Here is a 26,698-nt window from a genome sequence, read left to right as displayed (position 1 = left end):
TGGCCAAAAGTGTAGAAACCATGATGGGGTTGAAATTCTCAAGCTTGCTAATCTAGTTTGGAATAATTAATTCCTTAATCTTGAAATAAGAATTAATTAATTTACAATCAAAATAATAAAATATCAACCTTCCTAAATTAATTTTCCATGCAAAATAATCAAATAAAAACCAAAATAAATAACTATTTCCTAGAACAAAAAATCAAGTTTCAGATTAAAAACTAGTTGACTAGTTTTCCAACCAAATTGTTTTTGATCAATCACCAACTAATTTAGGCGACAAATTAGCTCCAATACTAATGTAAGATGCCAGATAGAATTAGAACTAGTTCCCACACGTTTCCCTTGATTGGAATGATAAAGCTTACTTGGATTATAAGATAACTCCCTCTCAACACCAAAATAGTGAGATTTGGCCATATTGGAAATGTATGCGCAAAAATGTTGCTCGGACAGCCTTGCTTCTACTTTGGCATGATTTCATGGTCCCTTGAAGTACTCAATGATATTCATAAGCTAATAAATATATCCCTTGCTGCTCGGAGTCCATGGATACACAAACACAACTTTTCGGGTTCATTTCGGCCTTCATAACTTGGATGCATAATATGGGCTTCAAAGCTTTGGGTATTATCATGCCTTCTTATGATTGAATGATACCTTGAATGAAGCTAACCAAATTGTCTTTAAATCTCTTAGCTTGTACCCTTGTGATTGATCCCGTCTTCAGTTGTATAAGATCAACATCTCATCGAGTAGTTAGTTATACAAGTACAAGCAGACTCTTATCACACTCTGACGGGCTGGTTAAAGAGAGAAACATGCAAACGGTTGTCTTGGTGTCCCAACGGCACCTATGCTTATAACAATCATCCCGATAGGGGTGTGGCTGATGCTCATTGTATAATAATTGTCAACCTTCATGTCCATGGCATCCTACAAGATGACCATACAAACTTGCACGCTAAGAAATAGATACAGTACAAAACACTAGTATTATATGGTACATCTAAAAACTAACAAAATTTTATAATATTATAAATATTCAAATCTGACAAAATACAATTGGATTTATATCCTATTACTAAATCCATTAAATGGCATATTTCTTTTACATTATCAAAATAAATCCAACAATTTCATAAAATTAATTTCTTCCACAATAATTTAATTTCACAATTATCCAAATACACAATATATTTAATACACAAAAAAATATTTTTCTTCTTAAATCATTAAAATTTATTTACTCAAAAATTATATTAAATCACATAAATTCACATATAATTTAATTTCACATAAATACATTTTATCCTACAAAATAAATACAGCAATAAATAAACACAATGAATTTCTCCAAACCATAACATAAAATGTTATATAAAAAATATATTTAAATCACATAAAATAGCATAATAAAATTAAATAACAATTTTCTTCATTTTTGAAACATACATAATACCATTCAAAATGTTAAATAACAAAAAATATACATTCACACACACGTTCACATATGTATAACTTTTAAGAAGTATGTACACATTCATATATATATATACATGTATACACATACATATATATACACAAATATGTATGCATATATTCATCTATAGATATCCATGCATATATCCACACACACACACACACACATATATATATATATATATATTCATACATTTAAATATACGCATACAAACCTTTAATGAACGTATTTTAGCAAGTGCTTATATATCCACATAAATATACACAAACAAGTATATATGCTTATATGTACTTGTTTTTGTTTTGGCATAAATTATGCATATACGTACTTATATATTCATAAATATATATATATATATAATTATATATTCACACACATAGGTTCATATACATATACACATTCTTTCAACAAATAAATAAATGTATACACACATATTCATCTATGCACAAAAGATATACATATATCATTCTAACACATATCAATAGTACACACTCATATTTATATATACACACACACATATATACATACGAAATGTAAATATTTACAAACATACACAAACATATGTGTACATAAAGATGCACATATATACAATATAACTCAAATTTTCACATTTAATAAAATAATTTATTCAAAAACGGAAACTTTTTAAATACACCACCATAAATTGGAAACAACATACCAATGGAAAACTAAAGAGGTGAGGAATACGTTACTAACGTCCGTTGGCCTCCATTGGACTTATCAATCAGTCTGGGTGGCACGTTGTTTTACCATAACTTTTTATTCTTAGCTCCAGTTTTGGAATACTACTAGCCTATGAACTCATGTGAATGAGTACTTTACCATGATACCTCAGTCAACAGGAAATTGCTTCCACAGTAAAAAGTCAACCATGGAGCCCACTTGGTCAACTCTGGTCAAACTTGGTCAAACATTCAAGCTTGGGGCATTTTCTCAAGTCGGGGTATTATAATTCATCAATTCTTGTCATCCCAAGGGTGTAGAGAGAGAGTGATAAAGGGAGGGTATTTTTCATGTGAGGGAGGAGAGAGAGAGATAGGAAAATGAAAAAGAAAAAGAAAATAATTTTTATTAAGGATGACATATGTTCCTCTCGGGTTATGACACATGGCATGTTTCTAAATATGACAATGCCTGGTAAAGTCAGTCTCGGGAAATATAGGCAAGACTTTACAGACCCGTTACTTTTCAATTGCAGTTTCAAATTAAGCTTGTCGCCAATCTACAGACTTGCATTGACAAGCACTATCATATGGTATATGGGTCAACATAAAAATCCATATACATAAAAGTCAACTCCGAGCTAATCAATAAATCCAGGTCACAACTTGTTTTGACCATAATTTTCTAATTTTGGCATACTACTAATATACAAACTCGTATTGATGAGTACTTCACCATGGTTTCTCGATCAACACAAAATTCCTTTCATAGGAAAAAGTCAACCATGAAACCCATTTTGTTTACCCCTATCAATCTTGCTCAAATTTGAGCAAAAATTCAAATTTAGAGCGGTTTTTTTGGATCGGGGTGCTACACTTTTACTTTATATAAGTTTTTAATAGTGGCATGACAAATTAAGTGGTAAAATAAGATACCAAAATTAAAATACAATAATTTTCTTTATGCTAAATAAATTTCTGATGCCTATATTTCGTTAATGCGTATATGCATGACCACCTACATCTATATAGGCTCTAGAAGCATTGCTAACTATGTACGCCTATGTTATGTTTATCACTTATGAGCAATTTACGAATTAGCTATTTAATGTGAGATAAAATCAAGTGGTCCGTGGACCATCTATTTTTACATGATCCATATACAAACGTTTTGACATGTGGCAAAAATAGAATAAAAAAATATTAAATCTTATCAATAACATTTTTACCTTGTGTTAACAATTTGTGTAAAGACCAATTAGAAAAAGGTGACACAAATAACACCTGATTTTTTTTTCCATTCGACGTTGCAGTGCATGAGATTAGCAATGTTGAAAAGTTGAATATGTGCCGCATTGTGTTAAATCTTAGGGAGCTAAGAGTAGTTTGTACATACATGTCTGGAGTAGTGGCCAAGTATTGTAATTTTCTTTTTTTTTTTTGGTGCCGGAATTTCTACAATACTTCCCTTTTTAAAGGGAAATACCCCTTTAAAATTAGATATAAACTTATGCAACATGATATATAGCATGGATCAACAAAAAAAAAAATAAATGAAATAAAATAAAATGAGTAAGAATCTAAAGTGGTAGCATCATATCTAAATTTGAGTAACACGATTCAAAAATCGGATAATGTATACCCTTCATAAATTGACAACATTGTTTATAAGTTGGAAACATTGTACACACATTTTCAATACTTTACCAAGTTAGGTGGTTATATTGTTGCTATACACGATTTTACACCATCTTTGAATTACAAATAATTTGTTGGAGTTTGGTGTGGTTTTGGTGGCCAAGAGTGTTGTACACAAGGTCTTAGTCTTGTGCACAACCTTTAATCCAATTTTTGGTTTGGTGCTTAGGTGTTTTTTGTGTTTTTTTTTTTTTTTTTTTTGGTATGGTGATGTTGTGGTTTGTTAGGGCCTTTGTTCTGAAGGAAGAAGAAGAAGAGAAGATGTTAGGGTTCAAAACACCACACTTGACAGAACACTACACTTTTCTTTTTCATTCATTTATTGCAATATATATACAAAATTTGTTTCACACATGTGAAGTGTGTGTGAGACCACATAAAGTATTTTTAAAATTCAAAATACAATGTTCAAATAATAAAGTATTTTGAAATACAAAGATGGTAAAGGTTGGTGAGAATTTGAATTCCAAAAATTGTCTTCTTCCAAATCGGGTAATGCTACTTTGACCTGATGAAAGGCTGAGATATGTTCATCTAAGTTGCTTGAATTTTGACATGTGATATGGTAAAATATTAAGGATGAAATTTAGAAAATACCAGGTCTAAAGGAATTTGGTAGGGCCTCAAATTTTTCTCAAACCCGTGGCCCATAACTGCTGGAAATCTCAACAGTTATACCAACTTGCATCCTGCATATCTTGGGCTTCCCAAGTCCTTTTTAAATAATTATTTTTTCTATTTTTTTATTTTACATGTCTAGTACAACATATAAAAAACCCATAATCTGGTTTAAATAATCCAAAATATGCCAGCATCGACAATGGACCTTTGTTGCTGAAAACATAATTTTCAGCACATGGCCATTTTATAAAACAATATCAATACTCAACAAAGAGACAATTCCTAAGCCAAATACAACAAAAATTAGGAATTCAAAAGATATTAAAAGGAATATAAGACATAGAAATAAATGTTGCATCAGTAATCTTGATAGAGACATTAAGGAGAGTCCTTAATGCCTTAAATTTGGTCTTTCCAAGTGGCTTTGTGAACACGTCTGCAAGGTTCTCCTCCGAATTCATGTACTCCAAAGAATCTTCTCCAAGATCTTCAAACTCCCTTAAAGAACAGTGTTTCACCAGAATATGTTTTGTTTTTCTAGGTTATACTGGATTCTTGACCATTGAAATTGCTAAAATATTGTCACATTTGATGATGGTTTGACCTTCTCAAGTATAACTAAGATCTCCCATCAACTTCCCTAACCATATACACTGGTTTGCACAAGTTGAGCAAGCAATATATTCAGCTTCCGGGGTACTTTAAGCCATTGTGTTTTGCTTCTTTACATTCCATAAGAAAGGACCACTCCCAAGTGAAAATAAGTGGTCTGAAGTATTCCTCATATCATCAATGCAGCCCGCCCAATCACTATCCGAATAGCCAACAAACTTCAACTCATCCTTTGCTTCATACCAAACTCCATAATCATTAGTGCCCTTAAGATACCTAAGAACTCTTTTGGCACCTCTAAGATAAGTTTGGGTGTGTGCTTGCATGTATCTTGAAAGTACACACGGCATACATAATATCCGACTTAGATGAGCACACATAAAGCAAACCACCAATCAAGGATCAGTAAAAAGTAGGATTTACCTTTGTTATGCCATCCTACTTTTGGTAGTTCTCTCCTTAGATCATTGGAGTGCTCATTGGATTGCATTCTTCAAGATTAAACTTCTTCAAGAGATCCTTAATGTAGATCATCTCAGACAAAGATCTCTTTCCTCTAATACCATCACCAACCTCCAGATTAGCTCCAATGGTTTCTTTGAGTAGATCATCATCGTCCCCATTGTCTTCATCAATTTCATCTACATCATTGTTGTTTTTAACATTTCTTTTTTCACTTTCTTCTTCAAACCATGGCTTGTTCTCATTCACCAATTGATGAGAATCTGCCCGTGCTCTCATGGCCAAGAGCCCGCTAGGGTGTAGATCCAATACGGATGAAGACTGAGCCAATCACTAGGGCTCAAGCCAAGAGATTTAAGGAAAACCTGGATGTATTCGTACAGAGAGTAATCAATTCTCAAAAGGACTTGTCCATACCCAAAGATTCAAAGCATGTTTTAAGCATCCAAGTGGTGGAGGCCGTTATGGACCCTCGTAGCTGTTTTAGTATAAACATGGACTTCGAGCAGCAACGAATGGATCAAAAACTTCTTGGATTCAATGGATTTCACCAAGAAGCTATAGAATCCTGTCAAAGCATAATCAAAAGCACTTAAAACCAGCTTGCATGGAAAACATCTCAATTTGGCCGAAAATGTGCTGTATAGCCGTTAGATTTGACTTTTCTTCTTGTTCAAGCAAGTTTGACGTATTCCAATCAAGGTACAATGTGTGGGAATCATTATTAATCATATTTGGCATCTTACAAGACATATGGAAGCTGATTTGGAGCTTAAATTGGTTAATAACTAGTCAAAGACAACTTATTTAGAAATATAGTCAAATAGTGTCCTAATTTGATTTTGACTCTTTGTTTTAGGAAATTAGTATTTTATTTGGTTTTTATTTATTTAATTGCTAGAAAAATCAACTTAGGAAAGTTATTATTTATTTATTTTAATTGTAAATTAATTAATTCCTATTTCAAAATAAAAGAATTAATTAATCCAAATTAGTTTAGGAAAGAGGGAGAAATTCAGCAAACATTATGAAATTGTTTTAATTAACGTAACTTATGCATGTGTATAGTATCCTCATAACTTTTAAGACTTGGATGATATCATTTGAATAATAATTAATTTCTTGTTGAGAGACTATTTATGGATTAATAGGTTTTTATTCGGCTGTTACTGATTTGATCTTTTTCTAAGCTTATGATTTTAAGATTTGGGACTTAGGCTATGATGATCTTATGGTATCAACTTTTATTCATTTAGTTTGAATTTAAAAGCTTGATTATGAGATTTATACATAAGATAATTATGGTCTATGATGGTTCTATTTTCTACTGATAAGAGACTATTGGTATTATTCATAGGTTGTTAATCTTTTGTGGCTTTGCTGATCAAGGTAAGTTATTGGACTTTTTAAACTGAAACCGTAGCAAATATGTACTTATGTTATTGATTTATTTATGTTTTATGAAATATATATGTATTGTATAAATAAATTGTTGGATAATTGACATATGTATTTTTTCTCTGGTTGTTGGTTTTTAGTAGGCATTTATGGATATGTTATGATATGCTTTTGGGTGTTGAGATGAATCATGTAACTGTATTTCCTAGTGATTTATGGTTCTTTACCTTCGGGTTTAGGCGTATTGTTTCATGTGTGATACAAACCTAGGACAACCTGCGCCTAAACCCCGTATTATATTAGCCCGGATCTAATTATGTTTAAGTTTTAACAGTCACCTTGACTCCTAACCAACCTGTGATTAGAAACCTTGGCATATAATGAAGACACCATAACAGGTTATGCAAGGCCTATTGATAAGTCAAACTAAAACACTCATTCACTAATGGTGTTTTAGGTGTTCAAAAGAACAAAGAGAATTCAATCTCACAAATAATTTTCTATATAAAATTCAAGCATGTATTCTCATCAAAAAATAAGCCTTTAAATAGGCTACAAAGTCGCAAACAAAACCCTAAAACAAAAAGGGAAAATCGACCATACAAAGTGGTTTCCTATGGTGGCCGAAATTCTCACTTCTTTCCTAAACTAATTTTGATTAACTAATTCCATTATTTTGAATTAGGAATTAATTAATTTACAATAAAAATATTAACATAGTAACTTTTTTAAACTTATTTTTCAAGCAAATAAATAAATAAAAATCCAAAAAAGTAATGGTAATTTCCTAAAACAAAAAGTAGGATCAAATTAGGAAACTAAAATACTAGCTTTTTGACTAAGTTGACTTTGAGCATTCTTTAATCAATTTGAGCTACAAATCAGCTTCAATATACTTTGTAGGATGTAAATAAGCTGACCATGAAGTCCTACACGTTGCCCTTGCTTGGAAGAAAGAGAAAAAGCCAACTCAGCAAAATACAGTAGAGCTAGTAAGAAAACAGCAAAAATCCAGCCAAATTTCTCCTTATGTGCACACCCCTCTTTTGAATGGTTTTGAAGATGTCTTGACTTGATTCCATATCCTCTTAGACATATGTATTTAATCCATGAAACTTTGGAACCATTTCATGCTGCTCGAACACCTTAAAAGTACCAAAACTGCTACCTAGGCCAATATTGGCTTCCACCACTTGTATGCTCAAAATAGGTCTTGGTTCTTCTGGAATAGGAATGCCCTCTTGAGAATGGATTATGCCTTGGATAAAGACATTAAGGTGACCCCTAAATCTCTTATCTTGAGCTTTAATTATTGGCCTGATCTTCATCCGCATCGAGTCGGCACCCCAGCGGGTTGTCGGTTGTACAGTTTCGGGGGGATTCGCATCATTCCCCTCCTCTTGAAAAGGATTTGTCCTCAAATAAAAGTCATCACCTGCAGAAAAATAAGACAAATCAGCAACATTGAATGTAGCACTAACATTATACTCATCTGGTAAATCAAGTTTGTATGCATTGTCATTTATTCGCTCAAAAACTTGAAAAGTCCATCTCCTCTCGGCATCAATTTTGATTTCTGCTGTTTGGGAAACCTTTCCTTCCTCAAGTGGAACCAAACACAATCCTCAAGTTCAAAGACAACCTGTTTTTGACCTTGGTTAGCATTCCTTGCATATTGCTCGGTCCTCCTTTCAATATTTGCCTTAGTTCTCTCATGAATCTGCTTTACAAAATCAGTTTTTTGTTTTCCATCTAGATTAGAATGTTCATTTAAAGGTAAAGGTGTTAGATCTAATGGAGTTAAAGGATTAAAACCATAAACAATTTCAAAAGGAGTAAATTTAGTTGTTGAATTCAAAGATTTGTTATAAGCAAATTCAACATGTGACAAACAATCCTCCAAAGTTCTTAAATTTCTACTAATTAATGCTCTTAACAATGCAGACAAAGTTCTATTCACTGCTTTTGTTTGTCCATCAGTTTGTGGATGACAAGTAGTTGAAAATAAAAGCTTAGTACCTAATTTAGGCCACAAAATTTTCCAAAAATAACTTAGGAACTTAGCATCCCTATTCGAAACAATAGTCCTAGGCATTCCATGTAACCTCAAAATTTCTTGTAAAATAAATTAGCAACATTAGATGCATCATTAGTTTTATTACATGCAATAAAATGTACCATCTTGGAAAATCTATCCACAACAACAAATATTGAATGCTTACCTATCCTTGACCTAGGCAAATCAAGAATAAAATCCATTGACAAATCTACCCAAGGATGTGAAGGAATCGACAAAGGATGGTACAATCCGTGCGGCTTCGGCATTTCAAGCACCTTTCACATATTCTCTCAAAATCTCTCTTCATGTTAGGCCAATAAAAATGTTCTTACAGCAAGGATAAAGTTTTAAAAACACCAAAATGTCCCATTAAACCACCCCCATGACCTTCCCAAACTAGTAACTCCTAATGCTACAATTAGGCACACAAAGTTCGTTTTCCTTAAACAAATACCCCTTAAAATGTAAAATTTAATAAATCCATCTTTCAGATAGGTTCTAAATATTTCTCCAAAGTCACTACCATGCTCATGAAGTTTCTTTAACTATTCAAAACTAAGCAATCAAGCATTTAAGGCAGAAAAGAGAACATACCATCGGGATAATGCATCGCCAACCACATTTTCTTTACCTTTTTTGTAGCAGATCACATATTGAAAGGTCTCAATAAATTCAATCCACTTAGCATGCCTTCGGTTGAGCTTTCCTTGACCTTTTAATGTGCTTCAAAGATTCATGGTCCATATGAATCACAAATTCTTTTGGCATGAGGCAGTGCTGCCACGTTTCCAAAGCCCTTGCCAAAGAATACATTTCCTTGCATATGTCGAGTAGTTTAGTGCAGCTCCATTTAATTTATCACTAAAGTAGGCTATGGGCCTTTCTTCTTGCATTAATACAGCTCCAATACCTACACCTAAAGCATCACATTCAATTTCAAAAGTCTTAGAAAAATTTGGCAAAACTAATAAAGGTGCATTACACAATTTTTCTTTCAACAAATTAAAAGATTTTTCTTGTACTCCCCCCATTTAAAGCCAACATTCTTCTTTACAACTTCATTCAAAAGTGCTGTGATGGTGCTAAATTCCTTAACAAATCTTTGATAAAACTTGCCAAACCATGAAAGCTCCTCACTTGAGTGATAGAGGTTGGTGTCGGCCACTCCTTGATTGCTTGAACTTTAGATTGATCAACTTTGATTCCTGTAGCACGTACTACAAATTATAGGAAAAGAAGCTCATCTTTGCGAAAGTCACACTTTTTTATGTTAGTAAACAACCTTTCTTTCCTAAGGATATTTAAAACTTGCCTAAGATGGTCTACATGTCCATCTAAGTTTCAGTTATACACTAAAATGTCATCAAAGTATACAACCACAAATTTACCAATAAATGGACGCATAACATGATTCATAAGCATCATAAAAGTACTAGGTGCATTAGTTAAATAAAAAGGCATGACTAACCATTCATACAGCCCATATTTAGTCTTAAATACGGTCTTCTATTCGTCACCTTCTTTAATCCTAATTTGATGGTATCCACTCCTAAAATCAATTTCAATATACATATAAGCACCATGCTATTCATCAAGCATAACATCTAATCTACGAATTGGATGTCTACATTTAATGGTGATATTATTTATAGCCCTACAATTAACACACATTCTCCAAGAACCATCTTTTTTAGGCACTAATAAAATAGGAACAGCACATGGACTCATACTCTCGCGAATATAACCTTTATCAAGTAACTCACTTGCCTGTTTTTGTAGCTCATTTGTTTTTTAAGGATTGCTTCTATATGCAGGTCTATTTGGTATGACAGCTCCAGGAACAAAGTCAATTTGATGTTCAATCAATCTAATTGGTGGTAATCCCTTTGGAATTTCATCCGGAAAGACATCTTCAAAATCTTGCAAAAGAGAAAGAATTGAACTTGGCAATTCAAGTTCTTCAAGGTTAGCTTCATCATTAAAATAATTATCTTAATAAATCATAACCAGCAATGGTTTCTTACTCAATATAACTTTTTTAAATCTCCAAAACTCAAATAAAAATTTTTATTCTTTCTTTCTTTCTTTTCTTCCCCTCTTTCTCTCTCGGTCACCACACAATTTCCCTCACTCTCGGGTTTCTCTCCCCTTCTCATACCACTTTCGACTTTCTCTTGGTTTTTCCACTCAAGTTGGGTCTTGGAACACTAACCTAGTTGGTCTTGCATAGCTTGGACTCCTTGGGTGGTTGCTTTTTCCGTGGGGGTCATGCTGACTCTCTCATTGAGTTGTTCAGCAACCGTCTTTTGTTGTATTTGTATTTGATCTTTGTACATCTCTTTAGAAGTTAATGCCTCCAAGTTGGCCTTTTTACCTTTAAATCTAAAAACAATACTATTCTCTCTGCCATAATGAATAGTATCTTTATCAAATTTCCAAGGCCTACCAAGTAAAATATGTCCCGCATGCATAGGCACAACATCACACAAAACTACATCCACATATTTATCAATGCTGAATTTTACTTTGGCTTATTTTTTAACTTTCATCACACCGCTATCGTTAAGCCATTATAACCTATATGGCTCTTGATGTTTAATTGTTATCAAGCATAATTTATCTACCACAAGATTACTAATTACATTGGTACAACTTCCACTATCGATAATCATGCTACAAATCTTACCTTGGATCTCACATCGAGTGTGGAAGATGTTCTCTCTTTGAATTTCATCCTCATCTTTGTATGCAGCCAGCACTCTGCTAGAAACCAAGCTTAATTCAACATGGGAAGCATTCAAAGTTTTGGCCTCACCTTCAGGCTCTTCCTCCTCCTCTTGCTTGGTTTCATCACCACTTTCCTCACTTTCGGATTCTAGCTCACCATTACCCTTCAACACCATGATTCTTCTATTCAGGCATTGGCTAGCGATGTTTAGGATCAGATTTTACCTCATTTTTATATGCTTGGTCAGATTCAACTTTAGGCTCCCTTTTTGGCTGATTGGTGCCTTCTTCTTCCACCTTCGACTTTGGCTTGCTTTCATAGGTAGGATTGTTTCTCCAGCCACTTGGATTTGGTCTTCCGCTGTTGGAAACACCCCCAAACCATGAGCCTATACACCTTCTCTTAAATTGATGCTCCAATTTAATAGCCACATGCAACATCTCTTCCAATTCCATATATTGTTGCAATTCTAGTTTATTGGCTATCTCACGATTCAAACCACCAAGGAATCTTTCCATGGTTACTTCTATATCTTCATTCATGCTTAACCTCATCGTAAGCATCTCCATCTCCTTGTAATAATCCTCAATGTACCTACTTCCTTGAGATAAAGATTGAAGCCTTTGATGTAGCAACCTATGATAGTGCGATGGTACAAACCGCTTCCTCATGGCTCCTTTCATTTGTCGCCATGTAGTGATCAGCTCATCACCTACTATCCTTCGAGTATTTTGCTCATTGGTCCACCATTGGAGTGCATAATGACCAAATTCCATTGCTGCCAACTTCACCTTCTTGGCCTCCGAATAATTATGACAATAAAAAATCATCTCCATTCTCTCATTCCATTCCAAATATGCCTCCGGATAACTTTTTCCCATGAAAGGTGGAATGTTTACCTTGATATTCCCCAGATCACCATTTTCATTCCTTGCTGGTCTCCCACAGATTGGCCTTTCTTGAGGTTCAAAAATTTCATCAAACTGCTCTTCCAAGTCATCTTCAAAGTTACCTTCCTCGAATTCCTCTCTTGGTCGCCCTCGGCCTCCACGACCTTGACCTCGACCTCCATGAACATCCAACCTTATATTCAGCCCTCTTTATGAAGTTTCTATCATGTCCATCCTTTGATCTACGTTGTCAAATTGGGCATTCATATGCTACAGTTACTCCAATATAGCCCCATGTCCCTTTGCTCACCACTCCCCGTAGCTTAGGAATCACCTTTAAATCCTACGGACTCCTTTTCATTATTTCTCAAAGGTGGATCTCCTATTCTCACCCTTGAATCTGCCATGTTAGTATAAATAATGCGAAATAAAAGAAATTCTCACCAAATATCACTCCCTCACGTGTTTCACTCAATCAAGGTCTCGACACTCGTGTTTTCACACTAGTTTCAGCTTTTACCCTCTTTTGAGCTCACACACTCTTGCCTTTTTTCACTCAATCAATTATCTCAAAGTTCTAATTAAAACACCCACAAAACAGCAATTAGATCATAAGTATGTTTTAATTAAACTTATCAACAAAACAATAGTAAAAAGTAAGCAATACCGAATGAATTAAAAAATACCTTAATTTTGGCTTTTCTAGACAAAATAAGGCAAATTACAAGAAAATTATGGAATCAATAAGAAATGGACTAGATGGTAAGAAATTAAAGGTTCAAGAATAAAATTATAGAAAAACGATTTCAAATACGAGTAAGAATCAAATTGAACAAAAATATAGAATAGTGTTGGTTGTTGTTCTTGTAATTCAAGTTTTGTATCAAATCCTTTAACTAATTTTAATCCAATAATTTAAGCACCCAAAATTCAATATCCAGCAGTAAAAATAATTCTCCAGCAACTCCAAATATGTAACAAATAGTCAACAATGCAGCAGTTCAAAGAAATTTCCAACAAACACCAAATTCAACAAACTGAATTTTTTTTTATTTTTTATATTTGGCTTTTTCTTTCTTCTTATTTTTTTCACTCACAGAACATAAAACAACTGCAGTAGCAAAGATCAACACCAAAAATTGCAATTCAACACCAAAAATCCTCCAAACCTGTGATCTCCCAAAACAAAATACAAATTTGTAATTTTTTTGTATGTTGCCGTAAATTCTCTTTTTCCTCCTTTTTTTTTTTTTTGAATTTATGAATGTAAGTATTTAAGACTAAAAATAGTAAAGAAAAAATCAACAAAAACCAAAATTAACAAGAACAATAATGAAAAACAACCAACAAGCTAGGAAACAAAAATACGGTAAAATCAGGAAATCCTAATTTAACTAGGAATGACTTTTTTTTTCTTTTTCTTAAAGATGCAGAACGTGTATGGGATGGATGCAACCTTAAACTAATGTTAAAATTACAGAGTAACACAAAAAAAATAAAAAAAATAAAGCAAATAAAGATAGATCAAACCTGAACAAAATTCGGCTCTGATACCAAATGATACGAATCTCGGACGACCTACGCCTAAACCTATTTTATATTAGCCCGGATCTAATTGTGTTCAAGTTCTAATGGTCACCTTGATCCCTAGCCAACCTGTGATTAGAAACCTTGGTGTATAATGAAGACGCCACAATAGGTGATGGGAGGCCTATTGATAAGTCAAACCAAAACACTCATTCACTAATGGTGTTTTAGGTGTTCAAAAGAGCAAAGAGAATTCAATCTAACAAATAATTTTATGTACAAAATTCAATCTTGTATTCTCATTGAAAAATAAGCCTTTAAATAGGCTATAAAGTCACAAACAAAATCCTAAAACAAAAAGGGAAAACCGACCATACAAAGTGGTTTCCTATGGTGGCCGAAATTCTCACTTCTTTCTTAAACTAATTTTGATTAATTAATTCCTTTGTTTTGAATTAGGAATTAATTAATTTACAATGAAAATATTAAAATAATAACTTTCCTAAACTTATTTTTCCAGCAAATAAATAAATAAAAACCCAAAAAAGTAACGGTAATTTCCTAAAACAAAAAGTAGAATCAAATTAGGAAACTAAAATACTAGCTTTTTGACTAAGTTGACTTTGACTATTCTTTCATTAATTTAAGCTCCAAATCAGCTTCAATATGCCTTCTAGGATGCCAAATAAGCTGACCATGAAGTCCCACACATTACCGTTGCTGGGAAAAAAGAGATAAAGCCAACTCAGCAAAATACATTAAAGCGAACAAGAAAACAGTAAAAATTAGGATGAAAAAGGGGGATGAATGGAAATCCACATCTAATACTAAATATAGTTTATATGAGCGGTTAATAATGCCTTTTGGTTTAACTAATGCACCTAGCACTTTCATGAGATTGATGAACCATGTTATGTGCCTATTCATTGGAAAATTTGTGGTTATTTACTTTGATGATATTCTTATGTATAACAGAAATTTAGATGAACATGTAGGACATCTTAGGCAAGTTTCAAATATTCTTAGGAAGGAAAGGTTATTTGCTAAAATTAAAAAGTGTGATTTTTACCGGAATGGGCTTGTTTTTCTAAGATTTGTTGTGATAGTGTTTGACCCAGGAGATTAGGTTTGGTTGTATTTAAGGAATGAAAGGTTCCCAAAATAATGAAATTCAAAGCTTATGCAGCGAGGAGATAGACAGTTTCAAGCTTTGGAAGGGGTTAATGAAAATGGCTACACATTTGACTTACCAGGTGAGTATAATGTGAGTGCCACCTTTGATGTTGCTAATTTATTTCCAGTTGCTACAGGTGATGACTTTGATTTGAGGGCAAATCCTTTTATAAAGGAAATGAATGATGAGAATCCATCCATAGCCATTCAACCGACTACCTGCTAGGGTGCCGATCCTTTACAAACGAAGATGGGATCAATCACTGGGGCACAAGCTAGGAAATTAAAGGACAATCTAGTCAACTTTATCCAAGGAGTGATTCATACTTAAAAGGCATGATATTATCTGAATATCCAAAGCCCATCCTATGTATGCAAGTTACGAAGGCGGAAATGCACCCGGCAAGCTGTTTTGGTACATTGTTGGATCTCGGGCCAAAAAGAATAGATTCAACACTTTATGAACTCAATTGATATCACCAAGGGGCCATAGAATCATATCAAGGTAGAAGCAAAAACATTTAAAATCTGCTTATGTGCATGACTCCTTTTTTTGGCTGAAATTGGTCATTTTGGTTTTGGTTTTGACTTCTTTTATTGTTCAAGCAACTCGAATTAGGAGATTTATAATTTTATTATTTTGATTGTTACTTAATTAATTCCTAATTCAAAATAAAAAGAATTAATTAATTAATTAATTGAAGGAGGTGGAATTCGGCCACATTAAGGGAACCACTATGGTGGCTGGTGTTGACCTAATTGTTTTAAGGTTTTATGTTATCTTTCAAACCTATTTCAAGCTTATTTTTCAATGAAAATTCAGTACATTATTCATCAAGAAAAATATTTATGAGAAAGAATTCTCTTTGTTCGCTTTGAACACCTAAAACACTTGATTATTGTTTTAGTTTGACTTATCAATAGGACATCCATCAGTATTGTGGCGTGTTCATCATATACCAAGGTTTTAATCACAACTTGATTAGGTTTAAGGTGACCATTAAGATCTGAACTTAATTTCTATCCAGGCTAATATAATATGGCTTTAAGCGCAAGTCGACCTAGGTTCGTATTATTTACGAACTTCGATCAACAAGTGCTTTGCCACGGTGCCTTGATCATGGCAATTTTAGCCCAATCGCATTGGTATAGAATTCTCTAACCAACATGACATCAAGGACCTCTGGTTCTTATGATAACCATTCCCAATGCCGATCCATAATCATGTTTTCAAAATTTCCATCATGTTTACTTTCAATTAAAGGCCTACTTTTATTCAATTCCTCAAAAGTCTCAAATCCCTCTCCATAACATATGGCTTTTTCTTAGGTAACAAAAATAAATTGCACTTCGCTTTCACCTAAATTCTAACAAATTCCTCATTGTTTTCTTAATCGAATATGAAAGATTTGGATTATCTTTCCTCTTCTTAGCTTCAGAGACACTTAGTTTCTTACTTGAACTAGCTTTCTTTCCCATTATTAAAAACAAACTTTCCTATTATCAAGAACTAGCTTTTCTCTTTGAACTTTTATCAATGATCGTTAAGGTACAATTTTCTAACTATTTCCACAAGGCTATTTTAACTATCCAAAATATGTCAAAAACCATAATTAAAGCTAAAGAGATTAAATGAAAGCGCAAATTAACCTTAGAATCAATAAATAACCAGCACTCAATCCAATTTAACCAATAAAAGACAACTTCCCAACCTAATCTATGCAAGTTTGGCACCAACACCAAAGAAATTCAAAACTTCATCCCAAAGTTCATCAACATCCTCAATTTCATTGCTTTAAAGCTTTGAAAGAATCACTCACATGGCATTTAAAGCTCAAAGGACTTCAAAAATCCATACTACCTAAAGTTTTTCAAAGTATAAATGATGAACTCTCCAAGGTAGAAAATTTAGTGAAAATTTTACCAAATCCTTACAAAACTTGGAATTTCTTAACTTAATGTGGAAATCGTTGAACTTGAGGCTAAGAAATTTGATCTAGAAAGATAAATTAAAGTATGGCTAATGAAATTAAAATATAGAGGAATGGTGGAACAAAAGCCAGAAGAAAAGAAGAATGATAAAAGAAGAACGAGATGAGACAAACAGAGAATAGGAAAGCGAATGGTGTGGCTTGGCTTTGTAAAGTAAGCAAATGGCATGGGCACTTGTTTTAAGTGAATGGGCACAGCATTTATGTCCTCAAAGGACTTATTTGACACTTAAATGGCATAGGCTTACAATGAATTCAAGTGGCACACCAATGGCTGGGTTTGGAAAGCTAAAAATTGTTGCAAGTTGGTATGTGCACCTTGTTTCATTGGGTGATCACGCAGCAATGCTTCCTAATAGGTCCAATGGAACTTTTCTATGCATGGCCACCTCAACAAAATGAGTGGCCATGCCAAGGGTACTAATTTACAGCTCTTTGCTGAATTTTTCTAAGTGTTTGATGGCCTTTCATTCTCAAAACTTTACTAAATCAACATTTTTTTCATCTCCAAATTACCTAACTTCTTAAACATGATTCAAGACTTGAAAAGCACTTCCTCTTAGTAAATTTTCAATCTTATAAACCTAGAATGTTCAAAATGCACATAAATATCTTAGAAATGGTCGAAACCTACAAATAAAGAAAAACATCGTATGTGATAAACTAAAACCTTTAAAAATCAACAAAATGTAAACATTATTTAAATTTAAAGAAACTTTAAAAATTAAATCAAAATCAAAGAATTGACTTAATATTAAAGAGATTAAAGATTAGTAAACTTTGGTTGCCTCCTAATAAGTTCTTAGTTTAATACCAAAAGTTGGACTTAGCCAAGCAATGGTTTCAAGGAAAACTCCCTTTGCTCATAAAAAGTCTAACTGGATGCCGATCAACCACGGTCTTAATCTTCTTGGCATAAACATGAAATAAACCACCATCATGGCCTTCAAGCTTTAAACGAACTAAAGAAAACACTTTCATCATAGTAAAGCTCTTTGAATTTGGTCCTAAATTGCTAACAATATGAACTTTTGAACCCAGAACATACTTAGGATTCAAATTGTTCTTGCTCTCCTTCTTCCTCTTTTGGTCTCTTAAGTAAAACACCATGAAAGGTCTTGAACTTTTTGTCAAAACCTTTCTCGAGTTACCTATCAGAACACTTGGGTAGCCTCAACTAGGGAAAATCATATTGGAAATTTTATAGAAAATCCAACAACATCTACTTTGTAAACTGGACTCCCCCATTTATTCACTACATAGAAAACTTACTCTAAAAATAGACATTTGCCTTATTCCTCCTATCTTATTGTAAGTTTTTATAAATTTGCATGACTTCAATAATAATAGCATAGAATTATAGATACGAGAAATAATTAATAAATTGCAAATATCTTTATAGGTGTCGGCACCTCTCCCAAAATTTACTACCTAGACCCTAAATAGCCTTGGCTTTTTGCAAGTTTATAACGACATAAGAAATACATAATTTTATAACTCATGGCCACCCACACTTCTTACTTATTACAATCGCATATTTCTACAGTACTTCATGAATATACCAAATATATAAATGCAGATAGAATAATAATAATAATAATAGTAACACAACTTGGGTCCCAGCCTTAAATCATCCAGCCTACCCCTTTAACATCTAGTAAATATTCAGATATAAATTATACTGTTAATAATCAATAAATTGTAAGATAATTTTTAATAAAACAAATTACATTAAAGGAAATGTACATAACGGAACAAAATTTTAAATTGAACAATTGAAGTCTTAACTGTAGCTTTGAGAACGTTACCACTATCTAGAACCAATGTAAATATATGCATAGGCATATGTTTTCTACATATATGTACACAGCCACTTAAAGAATTTGGGTAACCTATCCAATAATGAAATGCTCCCCCGGAGGCTACCACACATGCCTGAAGGCTAACACATCTACATGAAAGCTATAATACAAACCCAAAGGTTAATACACCTATTTGAAGGCTATGATACCAGCCCGAAGGCTACAATACACCTACTATAAGGCTAATACACCTGCTAGACTATAATACTTGCCTAAAGGGGATAAGACCTTCAAACCCATTAAGTCATCCACTCAAACAAATATAACAATTGTGCAATTGATGATGATGATGATGATAATAATGATAAAAACAATAATAATAACAATAATAACAATAATAATATCAACCATATCATAAATAGATAACATAGAACTAAAATTGATAAGTACGTTACATAACCCATATACTCATAGTGGAAGTAGACCTGAGTTGCCATATAGTAAATTAATGTATGGTCCCATGATATTAGCTATCTGTAAATATATTACTACCAATATGGCCACATGTGATTGCCTCTAATTGCAATCCAACCCGCTGGTCTCGTAGATAGTAGGAATACTATCCAAAGTCATTTATGAGCCGAGCCAGATCGTTGCCCTAATATAATGTGGTATACCATAGCATAAGCTAATACATATATACATAGAAAAAACATATGATACATCATACGATGTACAAGTGATGCTTGGCATCTCAAACACCACTTGATAGATGGGGAGGGGAGAAGAGAACATGCATGCGATGCATTAGCATTTCAATGGTGTCATTGCTAAATAACCTGCCATTCTATGGCCAAAAGGTGGCTAATTTAATCATTATGGAAATACTTTCTTACCCTTGTTCACCTTAACGCCCATAGGAATAGCTAAACCTACCATCCTTTAACCACAACGAGGGTGGTTAATCTGATTATCACAAAAAACCTGTCTACCTTTACTTGCCACAACTCACAAAGGATGACTAGGTATAACTTTTGCTCTAATATAGAAGCATAACAATATGGAACACTAGTACTATATACTGCATCTAAAATTACAAAATCATCCACTCCTCATGATATAAACCTAGGTTGACTCCCTCTTAAACCCATATTAAATTAGCCCATATCAAAATTAACTTTAGATTCTAATGGCCACCTTGAACCCTAATCAATTTATGATTAGAAACCTTGTTATGTGATGAAGATGCCACAATAGGTGATGAATATCCTATTGATAAGTCAAACTAAAACACAAGATCTCTATTAATGTTTTAGGTGCTCAAAGAGAACAAAAAGAATTCTTCTCAAAAATAAGGTGCCGTTCTATTGAAAAATAAACATTTAAATGGGATAAAGTTACAAGAATTTCAAACTCTAAATTAGTTATGTTAAATTCGGCCAACAATAGGAAATTAATAGGTAATTGCCAAAGTTTCCAAGTGTCTTCCTAAACAAATTTGGATTAATTAATTCCTCAATTTTGAAAAAGGAATTAATTAATTTGCAATCAAAATATTAAAATATCAACCATCATAAATTAATTTGTCTAGCAACTAATTAGATAAAAACAAAAATAAATTACTATTCCTTAAAACAAAAGTCAAATTTCAAATTTGGAAAGTAGTTGACTAGCTTTTCATACAAGCTGTCTTTGTTTAATCACTAGCTAGTTTAGGCTCCAAATCAGCTCCAATATGCCATGTAGGATGTGAAATAGGATTAGAATTGGTTCCTATACATTGCCATTGATTAGAATGATCAAAGCTTGCTTTAAATGCAAGAAAGGTCCTGCCCAGTACCAAAACCGGCCATGTTGAAGGCTTGTGCACCAAATGATGATCTTGGATGCCTTGGCTTCTGCGTTGACATGATTCCATGATTTCTCGGTGAGCTTAACCACATTTGTAGGCTAACAAACTAGTCCCTTGCTGCACGGAGTCTAAAGATGTTCCAAAAGAGTGTCTCGGGTCTATTTCTGCCTTTATAACTTGGATGCACAGTACAGGTTTTGAATCTTTGAGTATTATCATCCCTCTTAAGATTTAATAACATATTGAATGAAGCTATCCAGATTTTCTTTAAATTTCTTAGCTTGTGACCTAGTAATTGGTCTCGTCTTCAGTTGCACATGATCAACACCCTATCGCATAGTTGATTGTACGGGTATAGGAGGATTCTTAGCATTCCCCTCTTCTTGAAAAGGATTTGCCTTCAAATCAAAACCATCATGTGCAGCAAATGGAGATAAGCAAGCAACATTAAATGTAGCACTCACATTATACTCACCTGGTAAGTCAAGCTTGTAGGCATTTTGATTAACCCTTTCCAAAACTTGAAAAGGCCCATCTCCTAGAAGCATAAGCCATGACTTTCACTGTTCCAAAAACCTCTCCTTTCTTAAGTGCAACCAACCCAATCTCCCGGTTCAAACACTACTGTTATTTAGCTTTGGACAGCAAACTTGGCATATTGCTCAGTCCTCTTCTCAATGTTTGCTTTTTTCTTCTTATGAATCTACTTAACAAATTTAGCTTTTTGTTTTTTTATATATGTTAACATGTTGATTTAAAGGTAAAGGTGCTAAATCTAATGGAGTTAAAGGATTAGAACCATAAACAATTTCAAATGGTGCATATTTAGTAGCTGAATGTATGGTTTTATTATAAGCAAACTCTACATGCAGTAAAATTCCTCCTAAGTTCTTAAATTCCTATTAATTAATGCTTTCAACAATGCATACAAAGTTCTATTCACTACCACAGTTTGACCATCAGTTTGGAGCCCAAACAAGCTGGAGATTGGTTAAAGATACCTTAGTAGTCAAACAATCTCCAGCTTGTTTGGGCTCCAAATCAGCTTCTATATGCCATGTAGGATGCGAAAAATGATTAATAATGATTCCCACACATTTCCCCTTTATCGGAATAATTCAATCAAGAAGAAAAGTAAAAGCTACGGGCTAAACAGCATATTTTTAGACAAATTGAGATGCTGTCCGTACAAGTCCTTTTTAGATGCTTTTGATTCTGCCTTGGCTGGATTCCATGTCCTCTTAATTATATTCATTGAGCTCACAGAAGTGTAGGAACCATTTGTTGCTGCCCGGAGTCCAAATTTGCATGAAAACAGGTACCCAGGTCTGTATCGGTCTCCACCACTTGCATGCTTAAAATGAGTCTTGTATCTTTGGGTATGGACAAGCTCTTTTGAGAATTAATTACTCTCTGGATAAAGGCATCCATGTTTTTCTTAAATCTCTTAGCTTGAGCTCTAGTAATTGGCCTGGTCTGCATCTGTATCGGGTCAGCACCCTAACGGGATTGTCAATTGTGCCGGTGCGGGCAGATTCTCATCATTCCCCTCCTCTTGAAAAGGATTTTCCCTCAAATTAAAGTCATCACCTACAGCAAATGGAGATAAGAAAGCAACATTAAATGCAGCACTCACATTATACTCATCTGGTAAGTCAAGCTTGTAGGTATTGTCATTATTCTGCTCCAAAACTTGAAAAGATCCATCTCCATTCAGCATAAACTTGGATTTTCTTTGTTTGGAAAACCTCTCATTTCTTAAATACAACCATAACCAATCCCTTGGGTCAAACAATATCACAAAAAATTCTAAAAATACAACTTTTTCTTTGCAGAAATCACACTTTTTAAAGTTAGCAAATGACCTCTCCCAAATTTTCAAATTTTCACTAAGTAAAGCTCTCAACAATGTAGATAAAATTCTATACAATAAAACTATCTTTAAATAAGCAACTTTATAAATCATGACCAGCAGTGGTTTTTTATTAATGATGGCTTTATTAACATCCCCAAAACTAACATAAAAATTTTTGTTTTTCCTCTCTTTTCTTTCTTTTTCTTTCTCCCCTTATGGTTGTCCCTCACTCTTGGTTTCTTTAGCTTTCTTGCACTCTCGAGTTTCTCTTCTTCTCTCACTCCATTCTCAGTTTTTTCATGTCTTTTATCAATTTCGGCCTTCTTTCTTTCTTTTCCCTCAAGTTTAGGTTTGGAATACTTACCTTGGATAGCAAACTCGGACCTACCTTATTGGATGGAAGGTGAAGTCGTGGGTGCCATGCTTGCTTTCTCCTTGATCTTTTCGGCCTCCCTCCTTTGTTGTATTTGTAATTGGTCTCTATATACTTCCTTGGGAGTCAATGGCTCCAGCTTGACCTTCTTACCCTTAAATCTAAAAACAATACAATTCTCTCGACCATAATGAGTAGCACCTTTATCAAATTGCCATGGTCTGCCTAAGAGAATATGTTCGGCAAGCAAAGGCACAACATCACATAAAACAACATACACATATTTATCTCTACTAAATTTTACATTGACTTGTTTATTCACTTTCATCTCACCACTATCATTAAGCCGTTGTAATTTATATGGTTCGGGATGTTTAATTGTTGCTAAGCCTAATTTTTCAACCATAATATTACTAATTATTTATACAACTTCCACTATCAATTATCATACTACAGATCTTACCTTGGATTTCACATTGGGTGTGGAAGATGTTTTCTCTTTGTACTTGACCCTCATCCTTGTATACAGCCAGTATTCTCCTAGAAACCAAGTTTAATTCAGCATTGGATGCATGTAGGTTTCAAGTTCATCCTCAAAGTCTTCCTCGTCTTGGTCGGATTTAATTTCAGCTTCATCACTATCGGACTCCAACTCACCATTTTCCTTCAACACCATGATTCTCCTATTTGGGCATTGGCTAGTGATGTGTCCTTGTCTCTGGCACTTAAAACACAAAATATCAAGAGTTCTAGAAGATTTAAGATCATATTTACCTATATTTTTTGGTGCTTGGACAGATTCGGATTTAGGCTCCCTTTTTGGTCGTTTGGTGCTTTCTTCTCCCACCTTCGGCTATGGCTTGTTTTCATAGGTGGGATTGTATCTCCAGCCACATGGATTTGATCTTCCGCTATTGGAAACACCTCCAAATCATGAAATTACACCCCTCCTCTTGAATTGATGCTCTAATTTAATAGCCACACGCAACATCTCCTCCAATTCCACATATTGTTGCAATTCTAGTTGATTGGCTATTTCACGATTCAAACCACCAAGAAACCTTGCCATTGTTGCTTTTCTATCTTCATTCATGTTTAACCTCGTCATAAGCATCTCCATCTCCTTGTAATAATCCTCCACGAACCTACTTCCTTGAGATAAAGATTGAATTCTTTGATGCAGCAACTTATGATAGTGTGCTGGTATAAATCTCTTCCTTATAGCTCCTTTCATTTGTCGTTATGTAGTGATCAAGTCATCACCTACTCTCCTTCGGGTGACTAAATGTCCAAATTTCGTTGCTGCCAATTTAACTTTCTTGGCCTCGAATAGTTATGACAATAAAAAATCATCTCCATTCACTCCTCCCATTCCAAGTAAGCTTCCGGATCACTTTTTCCTATGAAAGGTGGGATGTTTACCTTGATATTTCCAAGATCACCATCTGCCCCCTCTTTCCTACACCTCCCACGGCCTAGCCTCCCTTGGACAGCAAGCATTTCTTCCATTCTTTTCTTGAAATCATCTCCAAAATTTTCCTCTTCAAACTCCTCTCTAGGTCTTCCACGGCCTCCTCGACCTCCATGGAACTCTTACCTCATATTTGGTCCACCATGAGATGTTTCTATTCTATCCATCCCTTGATTTAAGTGGTTGAATTGAGTATTCATCTGCTGTAATTGTTTCAAGACAGCCTTCATGTCCATTTGCTCACCACTCCCTGTAGCTCGGGAATCACCATGGAATCCTACAGATTCTTCTTCATTAATTCTTAGTGGTGGGTCTCTCCTCCTCAACCTTGAATTTTCCATATTAGTATAAATAACACAAAAAAGAAAATAAACCTCACCAAATTCACTCCCTTACATGTTTCACTCAAACAAGGTCTCGACCCTCGTGTTTGCACACTAGTTTCGCCTTTTACCCTCTTTGGAGCTCACACTCTCTTCCCTTTTTCCACTCAAAGAATTATCTCAAAGTTCTAATTAAAATCCCACAAAACATTAACTAGATCACAAGTATGTTTTGATTAAACTTATCAACAAAACAGTAGCAAAAAAGTAAGCAATACCGAATGAATTAACAAAACCTAGTTTTTGGCTTTTCTAGGCAAAATAAGACAAATCAATAAGAAAATTTTGGAATTAATAAGAACTGATCCAGATGGTAAGAAATTAATAATCCATGAATGATCTTTTAGAGAAAGAAATTCAAACTCAAACAAGAATCAATTTGAACAAAATTAAAGGATACTGTTGGTTGTTGTTCTTGTAATTCTAGTTTTGTATCAATTCCTTTAACTAATTTTAATCAAAATAATTTAAACACCCAAAATTCAAATATTCAGCAACAAAAGTAACTCTCCAGAAACTCCAAATATTGAATAAATAGTCAAACAAAACAGCAGTCCCAAGAAATTTCCAGCAACAAATTTCAACACCAAATTCAAGAAACCGAATTTTTTTTTCTTTTTCTTATATTCGATTTTTTCCTTTTTCTCTCTTTTTTTTTTTTTTTTTTTCGGTTATACTAACAGAACATAAGAAAACTGCAATATCAAGAATCTGTTGAAATGTGGTGAACTTGCCACAATATGCAAGGTAGTTCGGTTACACTTGCACTCTTTATTTTGCAACATCAAAGACCAAACATTATTTATGTTTATGCATTTTATTTTATCTTGTAATGTTTAAGAACAATATCCTTTTTGTAATGCCCTAAGCTCATTAACTAAGCTTAGGGCCTTTTTTGTCTAGTTGCTGGAATTGTATTTCCAGCAACATAAGTCCACCTCCTTGGATGCCGTTTGAAGAAGGCTTGGGATTTGGATCTGAATTTTGGATATAATAAGCTAAAAATGCAGAGGAAGCAGCAGCAAAAAGAATGGCCCAATTTGGTGCTGGGAAGGCTGAGTTAAGTCCTAAACAATCTGATCCTTGTGCAGTTTTGTTGCCCAGAAAACTGGGCAAAACTGCCTCGGGTTTGATTGATTTTGAATGGGAAAATGGACTTTGTTTTATCTACTTTTTGGCTAGAACACATTTTAATATTCGTAAAGGCTTTCCTTCAATTTTCAAGTCAAATGGAGCTGGTTTTCAAATTCAAATGCCTTAGAAAAGCTGAACTGCCCATTAAAGAAGGTTTCTTGCATGCCCAGCATATTGATTAAAGTTAGTTGAGGTAGTTTGGCTTGGTTGGTTACTTTTAATGCTTTTGTATTGATTGCTCAATATGGCAGCATGTATTATTGCCTTTTTGATGTATTTAAAATTGAATATTATTGATAAAACAATCCCCTAAATAGGCTAAAAATTTACAAACTAAAGCCCTAATTATCTAGGTAAAACCGACCACCAAGGATTAGGAAACCTAGTTTAGTAGAAATTCACGTCCTTTCCTAATCTAATTTGGAGTAATTAATTCCTTTATTTTGAATTAGAAATTAATTAATTTACAATGAAAATAATAAAATAATAACTTCCCTAAGTTG

At 33.8% G+C, this 26,698-nt stretch overlaps 1 pseudogene; it reads right to left on the bottom strand.

Annotated features, from left to right (window-relative positions):
* Positions 1-5,556: 5,556 nt before the first annotated feature.
* Positions 5,557-26,698, bottom strand: part of LOC132803559 (uncharacterized) — a 61,813-nt pseudogene continuing 40,671 nt past the window's right edge.

Source organism: Ziziphus jujuba, chromosome 4, assembly GCF_031755915.1.
Source record: "Ziziphus jujuba cultivar Dongzao chromosome 4, ASM3175591v1".
In the NCBI taxonomy this organism is placed as follows: Eukaryota; Viridiplantae; Streptophyta; class Magnoliopsida; order Rosales; family Rhamnaceae; genus Ziziphus; species Ziziphus jujuba.
This window is presented reverse-complemented; position numbering and strand designations above follow the sequence as displayed.